Source organism: Balaenoptera acutorostrata, chromosome 10, assembly GCF_949987535.1.
Source record: "Balaenoptera acutorostrata chromosome 10, mBalAcu1.1, whole genome shotgun sequence".
In the NCBI taxonomy this organism is placed as follows: Eukaryota; Metazoa; Chordata; class Mammalia; order Artiodactyla; family Balaenopteridae; genus Balaenoptera; species Balaenoptera acutorostrata.
The window spans coordinates 9,526,492-9,543,971 of NC_080073.1; the positions used below are offsets into that span (position 1 = coordinate 9,526,492).

Here is a 17,480-nt window from a genome sequence, read left to right on the forward strand (position 1 = left end):
GTGGCAGTGGGAAGACTTTGGAAACTCACGGAGTTTAAGGTCAAGAACCATAGGAGTAGATGGACTTACGTTCACATTATGTAAATTACTCAGTTACTCTTATTTAAGGCCACAAGAAAAAAACAGCTCTCAACTCTAAACTTCGCAAGAGGAGCACGTCAGTTTAATTTTATTCACCACTACATTCATGGCCCAACATACAGTAACCCTACTGTAAGTGGAAAACTTGAAATAAGTAAATGAGACAAAAAAAAAAAAGAAAGGAAAAAGAAACCTATACAGGATATTATATTTTAGAGAAAATAAAAATAATAGTCTACATCTTTTAGTTATTTTCTAGGGTGTTGTGAGAACATGATTCTTGACCCGGTATCCAGGAAACTGTCCTTTTATACGCGCTGCCTTCGCTGACTTGAGAGTAATGGAGCTGTAGCATCTGACTCACTCTGATATCAACACTGATCGATCCATCTGTCTGGCTGGAAGACCCCTCCCACCTCACGGTTTTCCCATAACCCTGCCTCCAGATGACTGTTCAGTAAAAGAACAATTACCAAATAAAGGGGAATCTTTGGGGGAAAGACAGAGTCCCCCAGAGTTTCCAGGAACACTACATGTATGCGCTTGGTCATGTACATACATACACACACGCACAATGGTAACTAGTTAACTTTCACTTTTCTCTCCATCTATCCCCCCGCCAAACCCCCGCAAGGGGAGGAAAAAAAAAAAAAGGCAACAGTGGTAGACTGTGACACTGATGGCCCCTGATGGACCATGCTTCCTGGGCTTCACCCCCTTGTGTGGTCCCCTCTTACGCAGCCTGCCTCTTTGTTCACGGGACATTGGCAGGTGCGATGCAAGCGGAGGCCGGAAAACCCTTTACTCACTGTGCCTTGTCCTTGTGAGACGCCCCTTGGAATCCAGCTACCACGCTCTAACACGAGTGGCTGGGGTACGTGACATCATGCGGAGAGAGAAGAGCCCAGCAAGACCCCAGCGCTCTCAGTAGAGCCTTTGTGGACTTTGCAGCCGTCCAGCTGACTGCATTAGAACCACTCAGCTGAGACCACCCCGATTGCAGAACTGTGGCGATTCATCTTTTAAACCACTAACACTTGAGGTGGTTTTTCCTGCAGCCACAGACAACTGAAGCACTCCTGCATTAGCACGGCACCCTAAGCCCCTCTTTGTGAGACACCCGAACAGCACACTTTTAAGGAAGAAGCAGCCTCCAGAGAACACAAATAGAAATAAACTCTTCGGCCGCATGCCACAGGTCTGAAGCTCAAACCAGACTCAGAACAGGAACTACTAAAATGGCTCAAATTGTAGCACCGATACATATATTCCCCAGCTCAGAAGAAAACAGCTTTACAGGAAACGTCATCACTGAAAAAGTCCATCCCTTCAAAACACCTCTCTCTTCAGCCTGTGTCTGCTGGAAATGCAAAAACACGCTGGTGAAGGAAGGACTAGGGTGCAGCTAGCTAGCACGGTGGCAGGCAAGAGAAGGCAGCAGGCACCTCCCTCTGTTCTAAGGGAGAACCAGCAGATTTCTGCAAAGCCTGCACCATAACAGGAGGCGGATGAGCAACAGGCTTTCCTGGTCTGAACCTCCGACCTTTTACTCACACATCCAGTTCACTCCCGGCTTCCTTCTCCTCCTTCGCCTCCTCACAGCAGGGACTCACTTGTAGGCTGAATTCAGCTTTCACTCCCCCAAGGAACGCGCAACCAACTTTCCGGGCCATCTCAGAAGGGGTGGAGATTTGGGGTGGGACCAGAGAGACTGCCTTTTTAACAAGCCCCAGGTGCTATGCATGCAGCCCCTTCTCCAATCTTGGTTTTTTAACGAGATCCAGGTGATGCTCCTGTTGCCCAGATTGTGAGAAGCAAATCCTGCGCTTCTGAAGCTGGGCTTTAAGCCGTTCCAGCCCAATTTGTTAAATGTCAGCCTTGTCACCTTCTCAGCCTCGAATCTTTGCCCTGGTTCCGATGACAGGGTCTTCGCTTTGCTTCTGCAGTTGAGACTTTTGCTTAGTACCGTGTTCAGGATGGCAGGAGCCCTCCCTTGCATCCTGTGGCCTGCAGATGGCTGGGGGGAGGTGGAGGGCACTGTGTGACCTGAGGGTGAGTTTTCCTGGCGTGTTCGCTCCATTGCTTCTCAAGGCTCCTTTGCAGCCTCAAAGGCTGTGTTCCTCAACTTTGCCTCTTGTTATCACTCTGGGCTCCCCAGCCCAGGAATGTCCATCCTGGTGCAACGTTTTAGTGCTTCTAAGAAGGTAACCTTAAATAGCCTGTGCCTTTGAAATGGAGCAGGACACTGTGGTCCTTCCCCCTTCATGTTCTCTGCCTGCCTTTGGTCTGTACAAAAACTTTAGCCAAAGCATAAGTTTAATCAGAGAAGTGAGAAAATGCAGAAGCAAGGGAAAGCAGTCAAACAGGAGAAAATAATAATAGTTTAGTCATTAAGCAAAGTCAAGGGCCTTTAGCTCCTCCTCAAGGGCTGTAGATAACATTCTGAGCCATATCCTTTGAGCTGTCTTATAGATAGTGAAACCACCACCATGTGGAAGAAGTTAATTACATGATGACCAGACTGTAGCCAGGCCATAAGCTGCCACCATTCCAAGACCTGGCCTCAAAAAAGTGGGAACAAATTGACCCTGGAACTAAAGATTAACTGTACTCAAAACAATCAAGATGACGTGGATCAGACCACGGATGACCAATTTCAAGATGCCTGTCAGCGCTGACCGTGCCGTTTCTGCATGTAGCCCCCTCCCTCCAGCTGCGACCCCTGAAACTCCTCTTTAAAGGCTCTTGCCCACTGACTGTCAGTGCGCGGATCGGCCTTTGGACCCGAGTCCGCCCTCTCTCCCCGGTTGCTGGCCTCCGGAGTAAAGCCAACTTTCCTGTTCACCAACCCTGCCTCTTTACTGGCTTTTGAGCAGAGAGTAGCAGACCCCACTTTTGGTAACATCTTCACTACCTCTTCTGAAGGCCCATGGCCTTGAGGGGTAACTCAGAGCCCTTAGCCAGGTACCAACATAGCATACATTGGCTTTTGGGTGGTTTCCTAGAGATGTGAACTGCCAACCCATAGGAGACCTGCACTTTTTCTGGCAGTAGAAAAACCATGTAGTGTAGTGGTGAACTATACATCGATGTCACAGTGGTGGGTTTGAACTGTATGAACTTGAGCACATTATTCAGTTCAAGGTTCCTCATCTGTAAAATGGGGTTAATAGTAATACCTACCTCATCAGTTTGTTACAAGGATTAAACACACTATTATGTGTAAAGCATTCAGCACTGTGCCTGATGTAGTAAAATATGAACTGTTGGTTCTTCAATAAACATACTCATACATTAAGTATTTACTGAGCACCCGCCCTGTGACAGGCGCTATTCTCTGCACTCACAAACCTTGGGATTAAAACCTATCTGTCCCTTATGGGATTTAGGACCAGCCTGGTGGGGAAGACAGACTTGAAAAAGTATCATTTAAATAAATACAAAATTACAACTGTGATAGCTTCCATGCAGGAAGGGTACAGGGATAGAACCGTGTTAGGGAATCAGAGAGGGCTTCCTGGAGAGAGAAGATACAGAGATGAAAAAAGGGAAACATAGGGAGTGGCGATGAGCAGAGATTGGACATTTGTTCAGATGGAATGGCTATGCCTGAGGAATACTGAAGTCATTCTCACATTTCAAAGTATCCCAGGACAACTGGCCTCAAAATCAATACATATACATGCACCATCTTCTATGTATATGCTATCTAGTATCGTTACTAAAACTCTAATAGACTAATGGCATAAACGTTTATCCAATGAATGAATAAATATATCAATAAGTTAGTCTCCCAAGTAGTCGTTACAAATCCTGATGTCAGACAGATTTACATTTGGTTACATAAAAAGTTGTACCACTAGTTATAATTAGAAAAACAACAAGCATTATATATATATTTTTCATTAAGTGTCACATAAACCCTAGGAAGTAGGTAAGTAGGTACTAAAGTTATTCACACTTTAGAGGTAGAAACTAAGGCTCAGAGAGGATTCTGGGCTCAAGTCTGGCTAATTCCAGACCCTGGTGTTTGCTCCCATGTAGAGCAGTGATTCACACAGTTGGGTGGGTATCAAAATCATCTGGAGAGCTGATAACACAGAGGTCAGGCCCACTGAAGGTCAGATCTGGGTCTTTTTGTTTTTTCCCAAGTTCATTACAGTTTCTATAGCCTCACAATTTTACCTTTTTTTTTTTTTTTTTTTTTAAGGACGAGGCTATTTAATACCAGATGTACAGTCACCAAGGTGCAACAGAGAGTTAGGGATTGAAGCAGAATTTACAATAACTCTAATAATATATGCATGTATGGGTGTGTGTCTGTGTGTTTCACAGTGAATTAATACTTTCTTCTCATTTCTGTGAGAGCTCTGAAGAAAAGTGACCTGGACACACATCCCTTTATTATTAGTTAAATAACCTGAGTTTTAAAAGACTAGGGTTTCAGGTCATAGAAAACAGAATAAGAATTACCTTAAGGGAGAAAATCATTTTTTTATGTGGAGCTGATGACATTCTTAGTATTAAATTGTTCCTTTTGTTGGACAGATGATTTTAATTTCAGAAATTAATCTCCAGGGGATTCTAAAGCAAATATCCCACGTTGAACAATATTCCTATAATCTTGGAAGTAAACTGAGATCAGCATAGAAATGATGAGCAGGGTTTTAGCTAGTATTATAAAACGACATTTATCTGGTTCTTTGTTCTTTTAACTGGGGTGTTGCCTTTAAACTCCTCCTGAAATTTGTGGTCAAGACAAGAGTGTGCAAATCAATAGACACATAATTCATCCCGAGCGGTATGTTTGCGAGGTGACCTTTCCAACTGAGAAGGAAGAAGGCTCTCCCAGGTGCGTAGTATGAAAGGAAAACTATCAGCGTCAAGAGCCCTGCTCGGCTACGGTGAACGGAGACTGACAGATACTAATGGAGCGTCACGAGGCATAAGAGAGTGACCAGTGGCCCTGACTGCTGCCTTATCCACACAAGTCACGCACTGCAGGCGAGAATATCCCCGTCAGCCTACACGGCAAGGAGGACCCAAGGCTTCCTATGCACTCGCCTGTACAGGCGAGGCTCTTAGCTCCACCTGGTCCGCCTCTGACTCCGGAAGGATGTGGTCATGATTCAGAAACACAGCTCCTGGCGCATCATAGGGAAGCGATACGAACAGAACAGATGAATGAATCGATGAATAAAAAGAAGGGGCGACACCACAGACGCGGACAGACAGAGAGGGAAAGAGCGAGAAGGGGGGAGGCGGAAAAGGAGGGGGGAAAGAGAAGGAAGGAAGTAGAAGAGAGGAGAAGAGACAAGAGGATGGAGGGGTGGGGAGGGAAGATGGAGACACTGATGAGGAAAAGCAGCCGGGAACTCACGTTCCCTCCTGCTGAGAGGGTCAATCAGAACCATACGTTTTGAAAATAAGCATTTGCTTTATTCCCTTTTCTATTTTTAGAACTCATGGTAGTGGGTTAAATTGTGGCCCCCAGAAGATATGTCCATTTCCTAACCTCCTGAACTTGTGAATATGACCTTACTGGGAAAATATTTGGATACTGTCTAACAAGAAGTTATATTGCAAATGTAGTTAAGGCTCTCAAGATGAGGTCATCCTGGATTATCTGTGTTGGCCCTAAAGCCAATGACAAGGATACTTATAAAAGACACACAGAGGAGGGACCCACAGGGAGCGGGGGCTGTGGAGAAGGCCGTGTGGAGACGGAAGCAGAGACTGAAGTGATGCAGCCACAAGCTAAGGGAATCCTGGAGCCACCTGAAGCTGGAAGAGGCAAGGAAGGATCCTCTCCCAGAGCCTTCAGAGGAATCACGGTCCTGTCCACACCTTCATTTCAGACATCTAGCCTCCAGAACTGTAAGAGAATAAAGTTCTGTTGTTTTAAGCCACTAAGTTTGTGGTCACTTGTTATGCCAGCTCCAGGAAACAAATACAACCATGACAAGTCAAAAATCCCATGTTAGTATCCTTTCCCCTAGCTTTTCTCCCATCCGAATGACATCATTTGATTCCCAGATGTGACACACTGATGGATTATGGAATATATTTAACCTACAGACTTGTCCTCTCTATTTTGCCCCAGAGTATTTTAAAAGCTAATCAGAGAATCAGGAGATTTATTTTCTAAGTCCAGATTTCTGGCTTCCCTTTAACGATAGATGGTCTGGAAACACAGACCCCATTCCCACGTGGCAGCCATCAGCAGGTGCTGGAGAACATGTGTTCCTTCAAGTGGCCTGAGCTCTCCCTCTCACAGCACCCTTCCCCCACCACCACCACCTCTGACAGTTTCCACCTGAACCTCTTTTCTAGTTGGTAAGATGTGTGTGCTTGTCCTGGCAGACACCAAGCTTTCCACCACCAAGAAATGCACCTCTCTTTAACACACCTTGGCTGCAACTCCAGTGATATACAAACTCCCCTGAAATAAGAGAGATTATCTCAGGCCACTAAGAATATATCTTTGAAAAAGCTACTATAAAGGAAGGAAAGTTGGAAAAGTGGCAGCATATAAAATTGAGAGAAATCATCTATTTTTGTATACACAAACAAAATCACTTCTAAGATGTGTACAAGAGACTACCACCACTAAAATAGCTACAAAAAAATACCTATCCAAGGACAAGTGTATCTTTCCATTTAATTAGGTTGACTTTTGTCTTTCATTAGAAGTTTAAAATTCCCCTTTTGTCCATTCCCTTGAAGTTAATTTGTAAGTTTTCTGTGATCTTAATAGAAAATATTAACATTTTTTTTCTAGAGTTAGACAAGCTGCTTTTACCATTCATATGGAGAAAATATAAAAACCAAGAGAACTCTGAAAAAGAAGAGCAACTGCATGTGAGTGTTTGGGGATGTTGATGAAGGGAGGTGAAGAAGAGGAAGACAAATCCTACCAGGTATGACATTGTGACGATAGATTATAAATCTCTAGGAATAAAAAGAATAAATTTGACACAAGACCAAGGAGATCAATAGACCATTGGAATAAAACAGAAAGTCCAGAAATAGACCCAACTGCACATGAGAATTTCATAGAACAGTGAATAAAGCAAGCAATTAAGATCACCAGGGCCACACTGCCCTTTTAATTAAAATCGAATAAACACTAACCTGTTAGATAATTTGTTGGTTTACAAACCTAGGAGTTCCCTGGGTGAAATGTGAAACTGGCCCCCATACACGGAGAGCAAGGAGAGACCAAAGAAAGAGAGAGCGCTCTTCAGGTTGGTAGGTGGCAGGTTTAACAAGCAAGGGAACTCACAAATGAGGCTAGTCTTGGGTAACTGCCTGCCAGAATCTTAAAAATTGAGACAGAGGCCTTTATACCATCCAGACAGTCTCAACACCACCTTACCTTCTAAAGGCCACTTCCTGGAAAATGGCTCTCACTCTGGGAATGGCGGGTCGGCTTGAGGGTCAACCAAAGGTCAAATCCTCTGAGGGACCTCCTCCAACATAAATGCATAATGATCAAATTGGATCCCAATTAGAAATTTAACACTGCATTAGCCCACAAGAAACATGGGAAGAACTGCATGGATTTAACCAGAGTAAGTGAACTTGGGGTGTCCGGTCTCCGCAAGAGGATGACTTTTGCACAGCTGTATAAACTAGGGGTCCTTCACCCTTGGTTTGAGGCCACCTGCTGCAGGATATCTGCAGTGGGTTCCCATACACGTGGTGTGTTCCCAGATATCCTCTGCTCTTGCCCTGCCTGCACTCGGGCAGTGCTGTGGACAGTCAGTCCTTTGTCTGCTTCTCTCCAGAAACTTTAAGTTCCTGGCAGAAAGAGGCTCTGCCCTGCTCATCTCCGCCTTCCCAATTCAAGTTTCTGTAAACATTTATTGAAGTCAATTGAAGTTGGAGACATGTAAATCAGTTTGGCAAGAAGATCATTACTGATCTGTTGGGACAAATTTAGGCTCTCAGAAGCACCCACAGAATTTGCTGGCTGTATCTACTGATGAGAGTGGTGGAAACCAGCCATTATTTTTGAGAAAACAAATAAGAATTATTGCAATGGAAATTATCCCACAAAGAACACAACTCCCATGGGGAGTGTTTATGGATGAGGTGGAGGGAATAATGTTTGCAATATTATTCCACAAAAGGCCTCCAAAGAGCTGTTGCATATTACATAACACAAGAAGGGCTGCCATCTTTCATTCCTTTAAATTGCCTGGGAAACAGAAGGGCACTTTATATAACCTGAATATACTTATATGGGAACGAATATGGGTATAAAAAGCACATATTAAATTGATAGTTTAATAGTTAAAAAGATTAAAAGCAGACTCTGGAACTAGAATTCTAGGGTTCAATTCCTGACTTTGTTACTTGCTGGCTAGATGATCTTGAGCAAATAACCTAACCAGTCTAAGTTTTTCCATCTTTAAAATGGGGATGATGATAGCATCTGCTCCACAGGATCGATGCCAGGCTTCCATGTGGGGATGTACGCAGTGTTTACAACAAATGCATGGCACAGAGCAAGACTATAAATATTAACTAAGTTAACAGAAAATTAACACAGACACACACATAAGGTGAGAAAGAGAGAACAAGAAGAGGAAAATTAGGATAATTTGAACTTTAACACTAGGGACTATGCATGACATACTCAGTTATCAACATCCTGGCTTGGAAATCACATAGACCTAAGTTTGAATCCTTGCTCTGCCACCTACTAGCTACTTTCTTTAACGTATGCTAAGTTGATCTCTCAGGTTTCTACTGTTTGTGTTTTGTTGTTCAACTGTATATTTGTTCACTTAGTAGTTTTTTCTTTCATTCATTCATTCACTCACTCACTTATTCTAGAAAAGACTTAAAGTAGCACCTCCATTTTCTCATTTATAAAATAAGGATGGTAGTACCTTCCTTAGAGATGGATGTAAAGGTTGAAAAATATTGAGGTTACACCAACAACTTAAAGTTGCTGAGTAAATGTAGGTTCCTTTCCTCTTGTGAATGTATGTAGATTTTTTTTTTAAAAATTGAAGTATAGTTGATTTACAATGTTGTGTTAGTTTTGGATGTACAGCAAAGTGATTCAATTATATATGCAGTTTTTCAGATTCTTTTCCATTGGAGGTTATTACAAGTTACTGAATATGGTTCCCTTGGCTATACAGTAGGTCCCTGTTGTTTGTTTTATGTATAGTAGTGTGTTTCTGTTCATCCCATACTCCTAATTTATCCCTCCTTTCTCCCTTTTCTCTTTGGTAACCATAAGTTTGTTTTCTAGGTCTGCAGTTTTTAGTATCAGTTCCAGACACTAGAAAGTAACTGCCTTCCATACATGAAAGCCCCTCATCGTTCTCCTATGCCATGTGCAGCCATGTCAACTTAGTAACCTGAACATCTGTTAGGGCGGCTCAGGATGCACAGGTAGTAGAGATGAAAGGTAAAAGGCCATCCTTCTAGTAGATGCTTTAGGAAGTAAGACTTGAAGAGGCCATCTCCTGGAGGTAGGTCACAGGCTGCTCCTGCAGAGTGTGAAATTGGTGGTGAGTCAGGGTGTGGTGGAAGGTTCCTGCTCTACTTCCTGCTACCCCACCCTCATTATGAAGCTCAAATTGAAACTCTGCCTTCACTGTTTCAATATTCTGTACAGAACCTTGGTAAAGACCTTGACTCAGAAGCATCAGTCACTAAGGTTACAGCATTACTCTTGGGTTTGGGTTTTTATTGTCGTTGCTGTAATTTCTTGCCTTCCTCCCCACCTGTCTTCCTCATCTTCCCCTTCCTACAACCATACTATGTTATTTTCAAGATATCCCAAATATCCATATCTTTCTTTCCTCCGCAGTACCAATGAATATCAGAATTGTGATGCTACATTTGTGCAATCTTGACTGCACCAATCTTGACCATGATAGATACTGGTACTATATATCAAAAGTCATTAAAAAGGTGCAAACTCTGCTCTAGCAATTTTACTTCAAGATACTTATCCTAATGGAAGAAGTATATGCACTTTTTTTAGAGAAGATGTGTCAAGGGCTAGGTGATATTAAGGAATTATTAATTTTATCAGATGTGATATATAGCATGGTGATTATGGTGTTCTTATCAATTAGAAATGCATTCTGAAATACTTTAGGTAAGAAGACATAACATCTGAAATTCAATCTGAAATGTCCCTTCACAATAAAAGTTCAGAGGGGACAGTTAAACATGATTTGCAGGATATCGATGGCATTTGAAGCTGGGTTATCAGCTCTTGGAAGTTTATTATACAATTCTCTCTACTTCTATGTATGTTTGATAAATTCTATAATAGAATATTTATAAAGCAGTTAGGAAAATGAGGATTTGAGCACTGTTTATAATAATGAAAACTTAGAACCATCACAAATGCCCCAAACACATGAGTAAATAATATCTATATGCTGCAAGTGTATGCAATCATTAGAATCTGACAGACAGGAAAGTATAGTTTTAAGAGAATACCTAGGAACCAGGAATTCAAGTTAGTGTGTTATATTAAAAAACTCAAAGACTACTTTGATAGTATGGATATTTTTTATATTTAATACTCATCAAATATCAATAGTTGTTTATTACTGGAGGATGGATGATGTTTATTTTACTTTAGCTCAACCATTTTTTCTATTTATATATATATATATCACATATATATAAATAAAAACACATACATACATAAAAACATATATATATGTGTATACATATATTTTATAAATATATATCACCAAAATATATGCCCATTCCATATAATATTCAGTCTCTTGCAAGTAGTAAAACTTTGTAGAAGAGCAGTTGTCTTCCAAGGTAAGTTAATTCCTGCTTCCATACATATCAGATTTTCACAAATGTAATCTATGAATCTATTATTTGTGACTTTATGTAAAATAGACATAGTAAATATACTCATGTCATCACTTCCTGCATCTGCAACCATAACAGACATCAACAATCAGTCATGATAATCAATCCTAAGGAGGCTGGTCTCCAACTCCTTTACAGTTAGTGCTTTAGAAAGCCAATGTTGATCTGGCTTTTTGTAAGATAAATATATGTGTCATCCTTTATATGACTGTATATTTTTAAGAAATTATTCCTGGGAATTTACTATATATAAAATAGTATTCTTAGAAATGAATATTTAAAAAAATTGATGATAACACAATCTCATACTTAATGGTTGACTACTCTGTTTGAAGATCTGGTCTAAATGTTTTTCATGGATTTCACATATTGGACATAAAAACACCATTCTTTGCTCTCAAAGAACTCTCAGTCCAATAACATATCTTAGAAAATACTAAGGAAAACCATATGGTGCTTTTGCTAAATATCATCTGTTCAATATTTTCATGAAATAAATGTGGTAGATGGTAGGGATTGTCTTTATGGAAAATCAAAAATAGTAGGGTGTGTTGCAAACATTGTTTATTGATTGGTCAGTGTTTTTGACTTAATCTTATTGTTTGCATTATAAAGTTTTTTTGTTTGCTTTGTGTTTTTTCTGTAGTTCTCAAAAGAGTTTAGATTTTCCACTAGTCCCCAAGAGACTTCCTGGTAGGAGACAAGGACTGGGTTGAAAGTTTCTAAATTTCACAGAACACACAACCTGGTATGATACCTCTCCTGCCATCAGGGTTGAAGTCCTGCCCTATGATTAGTAGATCTCAGGGCAGTTCCTTCTTTACCTTTTTTTTTTTTTTTTTTAAAAAACGAAACCTTCAAGAATCAGTCATCTACCAGAGTTCCTCTTCTGTTTCCTGAACTCTGAGACCCCATCTTAGTTTCTATGTTTTCTTAATATCCAGGAAGAGACTGGAAAGTTAAGTTCAGATAGGTGGTTGGTCCTATTACCTAGCTGGAGAAGATCATACGAAATCAAAGAAAATCACCGAGGATGTGTTAGGAAATTTCCCAAATTAGATTTGCCTTTCATAAAAGACGGCCTTTAGATAAGAAGGGCAACGGCTTGCCACGAGCTGAGGCTACAGATGCATCTCCCTTGGACTGTTAACGACGCACAGATCTTCACGTGTGTAGAGCTCCTCTTTTCAGGAACTATCCTCTGTTCTAAACGACTATTTGCAGAGTGTTTATGTCTAGAACAGAGTTCATATCCCTGCCTATCCACTGGAATTATGTATGGAACTATGCCTGGACTCCAAGCCAGACCAATAAATCAGAGTATCTGCTGGTGGGCCTAGGCATCGGCTTTCTAACTTCCCAGGTGATTCTTATGTGCATTCTGGGTTAACAACACCTACTCTAGAACATTAGGTGATTTGATCACTCATGTCCATTTTACACACAGCCCCAGAAGAGCTGTCCAAGGGATACCAGAAACAGAAGATGAGGTACCTTGAGTGTATCTATTTTTGCTATATGTATCAGGATTACGTGTTCAAATGTCTTCAGAAACATCAAATAAGTACTGAAGTATGTTGCCATAATTGATTACATCTCAGTGCCAATCTTTGAAAATTGTTATTCATTATATGAAAGGTTTCCAAACCAATACCTTGCTACATATTAGAGTATACATATGTTTGTTCAAGCTTGGTAACATCCTAATGAATGTAGGATCACATTTGTTTCCATCGTAAATTTTGTGAACATGTTATATACATATAATGTATATATATTTTATGCAGAAACGTTTAAGAATTTTTTAAGTCATATTAAATTATGTGTACATTCATGTATATATATGATTTTCCAACAATCATAATCTTACATAATGATGAATTTAACCCAGAGAAAACACTGAATAGTTCAACAAATGGAACCGACCCATTTTTCCAGCGAACAACAGAGCAAAAGCCAGACAAACTTGTCAGAGAATTATTCTGCATCGTGGATGCTTCACATTTTATTTTTAATAACCGTACAAGAACCACGTTGCCTGGTTACCGTCTTCATTTTGTACTCTGATCTAAAAATGTCTCAGCAGCCAGAAGTTTGCAGTGAGCTCCACACCTAAACTTATATAATCAAACATCTATAACAATCCAGGAAGAATTTTATCAAAATGATATTTCATTTTCTTCCTAGTTACAGATGTAGCCACTGCTTAAAAGATTGAGTGAAAAAAAAAAATTAACGTTTTGAAGGAAGGACTTTAGTTATGCTGATCTGAGAGGGAAAAAAAAAGACTAGAAATAAATAAGGAAAAGGAAATCTGGTAAAACAATAATACTAGTGTCCCAAATATGTGACCATTTACTACTTGAATTCCTGGAAATATAAATCAAAAGAAGAAAAAAATATGTAGACCAAGAAAAGCTTAATACTTAAAATATTATCTAATAATTCATGACAAAGGTGACTTTTATTTTGGGGTATTTTCAGGTTTTAGTAAAACTGTCTAACATCTTTACTTTTTGATTCCTATTGTAGCAACTCCTAATGCCTGCTATTTTGATGTATATTTTTCTCTGTGTTATTTACCATATTAATGAAGACATCATACTTTCAGAAATGTAAAAATAACCTGAGAATAGATGTCGTATGTCAATAAATGTCTTCATGTAGAGACCAAGTTCAGGAAGCAAATTCAGGTCATTCCATTCTTTCACCACCCAAGTTACCAAGATATTTCTGAGGTGGAGACAGTGCATGAGGTGCCACAATAGGAAAGGTTATTTGTTCTGAACTCTACTCTCTTCTGCTTTTGGGTTACTATATCCTATTTTCTACGACTTTGCTTACACATTCATATGGTTGCACGAGGTGTTGGCTGGCTGAGTTAGGGGTGTCTTAACTCAATCTGGGTCAATCAACTTCCCTTTCTTGGGAACCCCAAATTGGAAATAATGAAGTTTCAGTCTCAACCCAGACTGCTCCCTTTAACAGTAGAGGGGTAAACTCAGGAGTTCCTGACAGCAGCCATGTTGATGGGAAGGTAGAAGTGGTTGGTTTACTTTGGGAGAGAAGAATGAGTCAATCAGAGGCCAAGAGAGAAGAAACATGGAGGTAAAAAAAGAAGAGTGTCTTGCATTTTCTATAGGGCTCAAGTATGTGGTTCTAATCTCTTTCTGACACCTGGATATATTCCTTTCCCTTGGACTCTATAAGACATCTCTTTATTTATAATAACTCATCCCCCTTTCTTTGTGCTTGGCCAAATCCCAATGGGTGTCTACCACTGATAGTCAACTATAAGGGTTGTAGCTAATATTGATGTAGGGATAAGTCAGATATGGATCTTGTCCTCAAGGAGATTGGCAAGAAGGAGTATACACACATAATTTTAACCAAAGGGAGAGAGTTTCAGAAGTTATACAGGTGAGATGATAGATGTTTTCACGAGAAGCAGCTAACATTCCTGGCTCTGGAAAAGGTAGATCAGGAAAGTTTTTCAGAGCAGTGATATTCAGTCAATGTATTTGAACATGTCTAGAATGATAACCAACACTTTATTTTTTTCTTTCAATTTTTTTCTAGGTAATTGGTGTTACAGGAGTACAAATTCAATTTTCTGCCATTTGGATCAGGCACAGAAATCCTTGTTTTCCCTCCCACTGTGGAACACTACTGGAGGGACAGCTTCATGCTCTTTATTTTAGCATAAGCAATGGGATGTACTTGGTATTCAAACCATATGGCAATATAATAAATATGGTCTCACCTTGAACGTGATGTTTCCAACAACTAAATATGGTCAGCACTGTTTGCACCAGGGCCCTACTGATAGACTTCCCCTCCTCTAAGGAGCAGGCCACACACTGAGTGCCATGGGAGAGCTGTGTGACCATTACAGTCAGAGCCTGTGCTTGCTACCAAGCACCAAGGTTAGTGGCATTATCGAAAGTAATACATCCCCATTTTAATCATCAGGGATTGCTTTTTTTGTCATCCAAACTTCAAATGTGTCTTGGATGAAATCAGAAACTGGCATAATCGAGCAATTAATCACAGCAGAAATTAATGAAAGCAAGAGGCCCCATGGCAGAGAGATTATGAAAACACAATCTTCACCCCTCAACTCACTTTCAGTCTTTGAAGGTAGATAACAAAATACAAACAATAATAACAATAAGACTAAGTAATATTTATTGAAAAAAATATAAATCATTATCCTGGGCTTAGAGTGTTAAATGTGTTATTTCAGTTCTCACAAACATCCTATGAGTTAGCCATCATTATTATCCCCATTTTGTGAATGAGTAAACTGAAACTTCTATAGTGTAAATAATTTGCCCAAAAGTTCATAGCTAATGAGCTGAAGCTAAACACAATCTGCCTCATTCCAAAGGGTAAATTCCTAAGGACAATGCAAGAAGAAATAAGAGAAGAAAGCCATATAAAAATTTGGAAGGTACTCTACTAATGTTACAGGAATTCAGGGAAGGAAGAGGAATGCCAGGCTGGAGTTATGTGCATTCATACCATGGCGGAACTGTGATCTAAGCTCAGCCTTGAAGATGCAGACTTCATATACACGGGAAGGACTAAAGAGAGCAGAGGATAATAGCAATAATAAAGGGGTGAGGCGGTTTTATCGTATGTATTTCTGGATGATGAATAGACCGATTTGACCACAATGGATGCTTTCTCAGAGGAGAACCTTCTGTAAAGATACTATGGAATCAGATGTGGGAGGGTCTTAAGGCCAAAGAAGTTGGATATTATATCACAGGAATTGTGAAGTCATTGAGGGTTGGTTCTTAAGAGTGGATACCTTGACAGCAGAAGGACTTGAGGAAGACTACACTAGCAAGACTGGGAGGAGAGTTCACATTTGTTGAAGGACAATGTGATAGAAACATTCATGTACGCGGTCTACTATAGTTCTTAATATATCCTGGAATATAGTAACTACCATGTCCGTACTTGGATGTCAGGGAAGATGCCTCTTTCAAGGTCACCAAATGGTAAAGGTAGACACAATATTTTAGCCCTAGTCTGTTTACTTGAAAACCCATACTCTTAACTATTCAATGTGAAAAACACTAAATAAAGAGATATTGGAAACCTGTAATAAAAATAATAACAATTAACACTGATGAGCATTTACTATTTCTAGGTTCTATGTGATTTACATGAAATGACCTATTTAAATCTTCCCAAAGCCCTGGCATAGGACCTACTTTATCCACACTTTTCAGATGAGAAAAGGGAAGCAGAGATAGCTTGCTTCATTTGCCCATGGAGATGGGCAAAGCATTCTATCATTTCTGGAGGAGATGAGATTTCATCTAGATTCTCTGGCTCTAGAGTCTGTGCTCATTGTTCTGCTATGAGCCTTTCAATTACAGCAGCAGCTGACCAAGAAATGAGCATGAAAACTAGAGCAGAAAGTTTGACGAGTACAGATGGAAAACACGAACCTGCAGGGAGAAAAAAAAGACCAATGGTGATTGGATCTAGGGTTTGGGAAAAACGGTTGAAGTTGAGGTTGGATTCAAGAGTGGCTTGAGAGAATAATTGATTGGTTTATTGATTGGTTGATTGAGGATTATTTAGAAAGATGGTGTCATTTCCAAATCTCTGTGCTTTAGGTGATGGTTGCACCATGAAGGAAAATGCTCTGAAGTGTAAAGCTATAGATTCAAAAGTCAAACAAATGCACATGATGCTTGGAACTGAGAGAAAGAATACATTTAAGGCTTTTTTTTTTAAAAAGAAAAAAAAATGTATACACAAAGGAGAATGGCACGTGAAGAAAGGAGCCATGAGACATGCCTACATTTAAGAATGTCAAAGAGAAACAAAGGAGCCACCAATGGAGATAGAAGGGAATTGTCAGAGAAACAGGGAGAGGCCATACAATACTTGTAGAATCCCACAGCTCCATAAGATCCAGGGTCAACTTCATGAGCGTGTGACCTGACACTCACACAGGACTTCAAGTTTAGAAGGGCTCTGTGCTTCCGTTTAATGCTTTCATGTCACCATCTTGAAATTCTTAATAATTTTTGAACAAGGGTCTTCACAGTTTTACTATTCACTGGGGCCACGAAAACATATAGCCAGTCCTAGGAAGATAGGGTTTTCTTTTAATCATGGATGTAAAAAATAGTGTGTGGGGTATGACACAATGTTTCTCAAGTTATGCATGAATTTTATGACGCCTGGAAGGATAGTAACCAAAATTTCAATATGGTAAACCTCCCCGGGGGGTGAGCTTTAGTTTCCTCGTTATGCTTCATTTTTGGGGAGGGGGGTTAATTTTTTCTTAACATTTTCCATGCTCTTTAAATTGTTAACAATTAGAAAAAAAGTTTTATAATCAGAGAAAAGTGGTGTTTTAATTTTGAAATCAAATAACGAACATGGATGGTAAGGAAGTGGAGCCTGTGGGTTTAGATACATACATTCAAGGAAGATTCACAAGATAGACTCCTGGGGACTCTGTGTTTCCCCCTTTGTTCACTAAGAACCTATAT

General features: G+C 40.1%; 1 protein-coding gene across 1 annotated transcript in view; it reads right to left on the minus strand.

Moving 5' to 3' along the window:
• GRM7 (glutamate metabotropic receptor 7) overlaps positions 1 to 17,480 on the minus strand; it is an 818,732-nt gene that overhangs the window by 283,573 nt on the left and 517,679 nt on the right. The gene's annotated exons all lie outside the window — the stretch shown is intronic.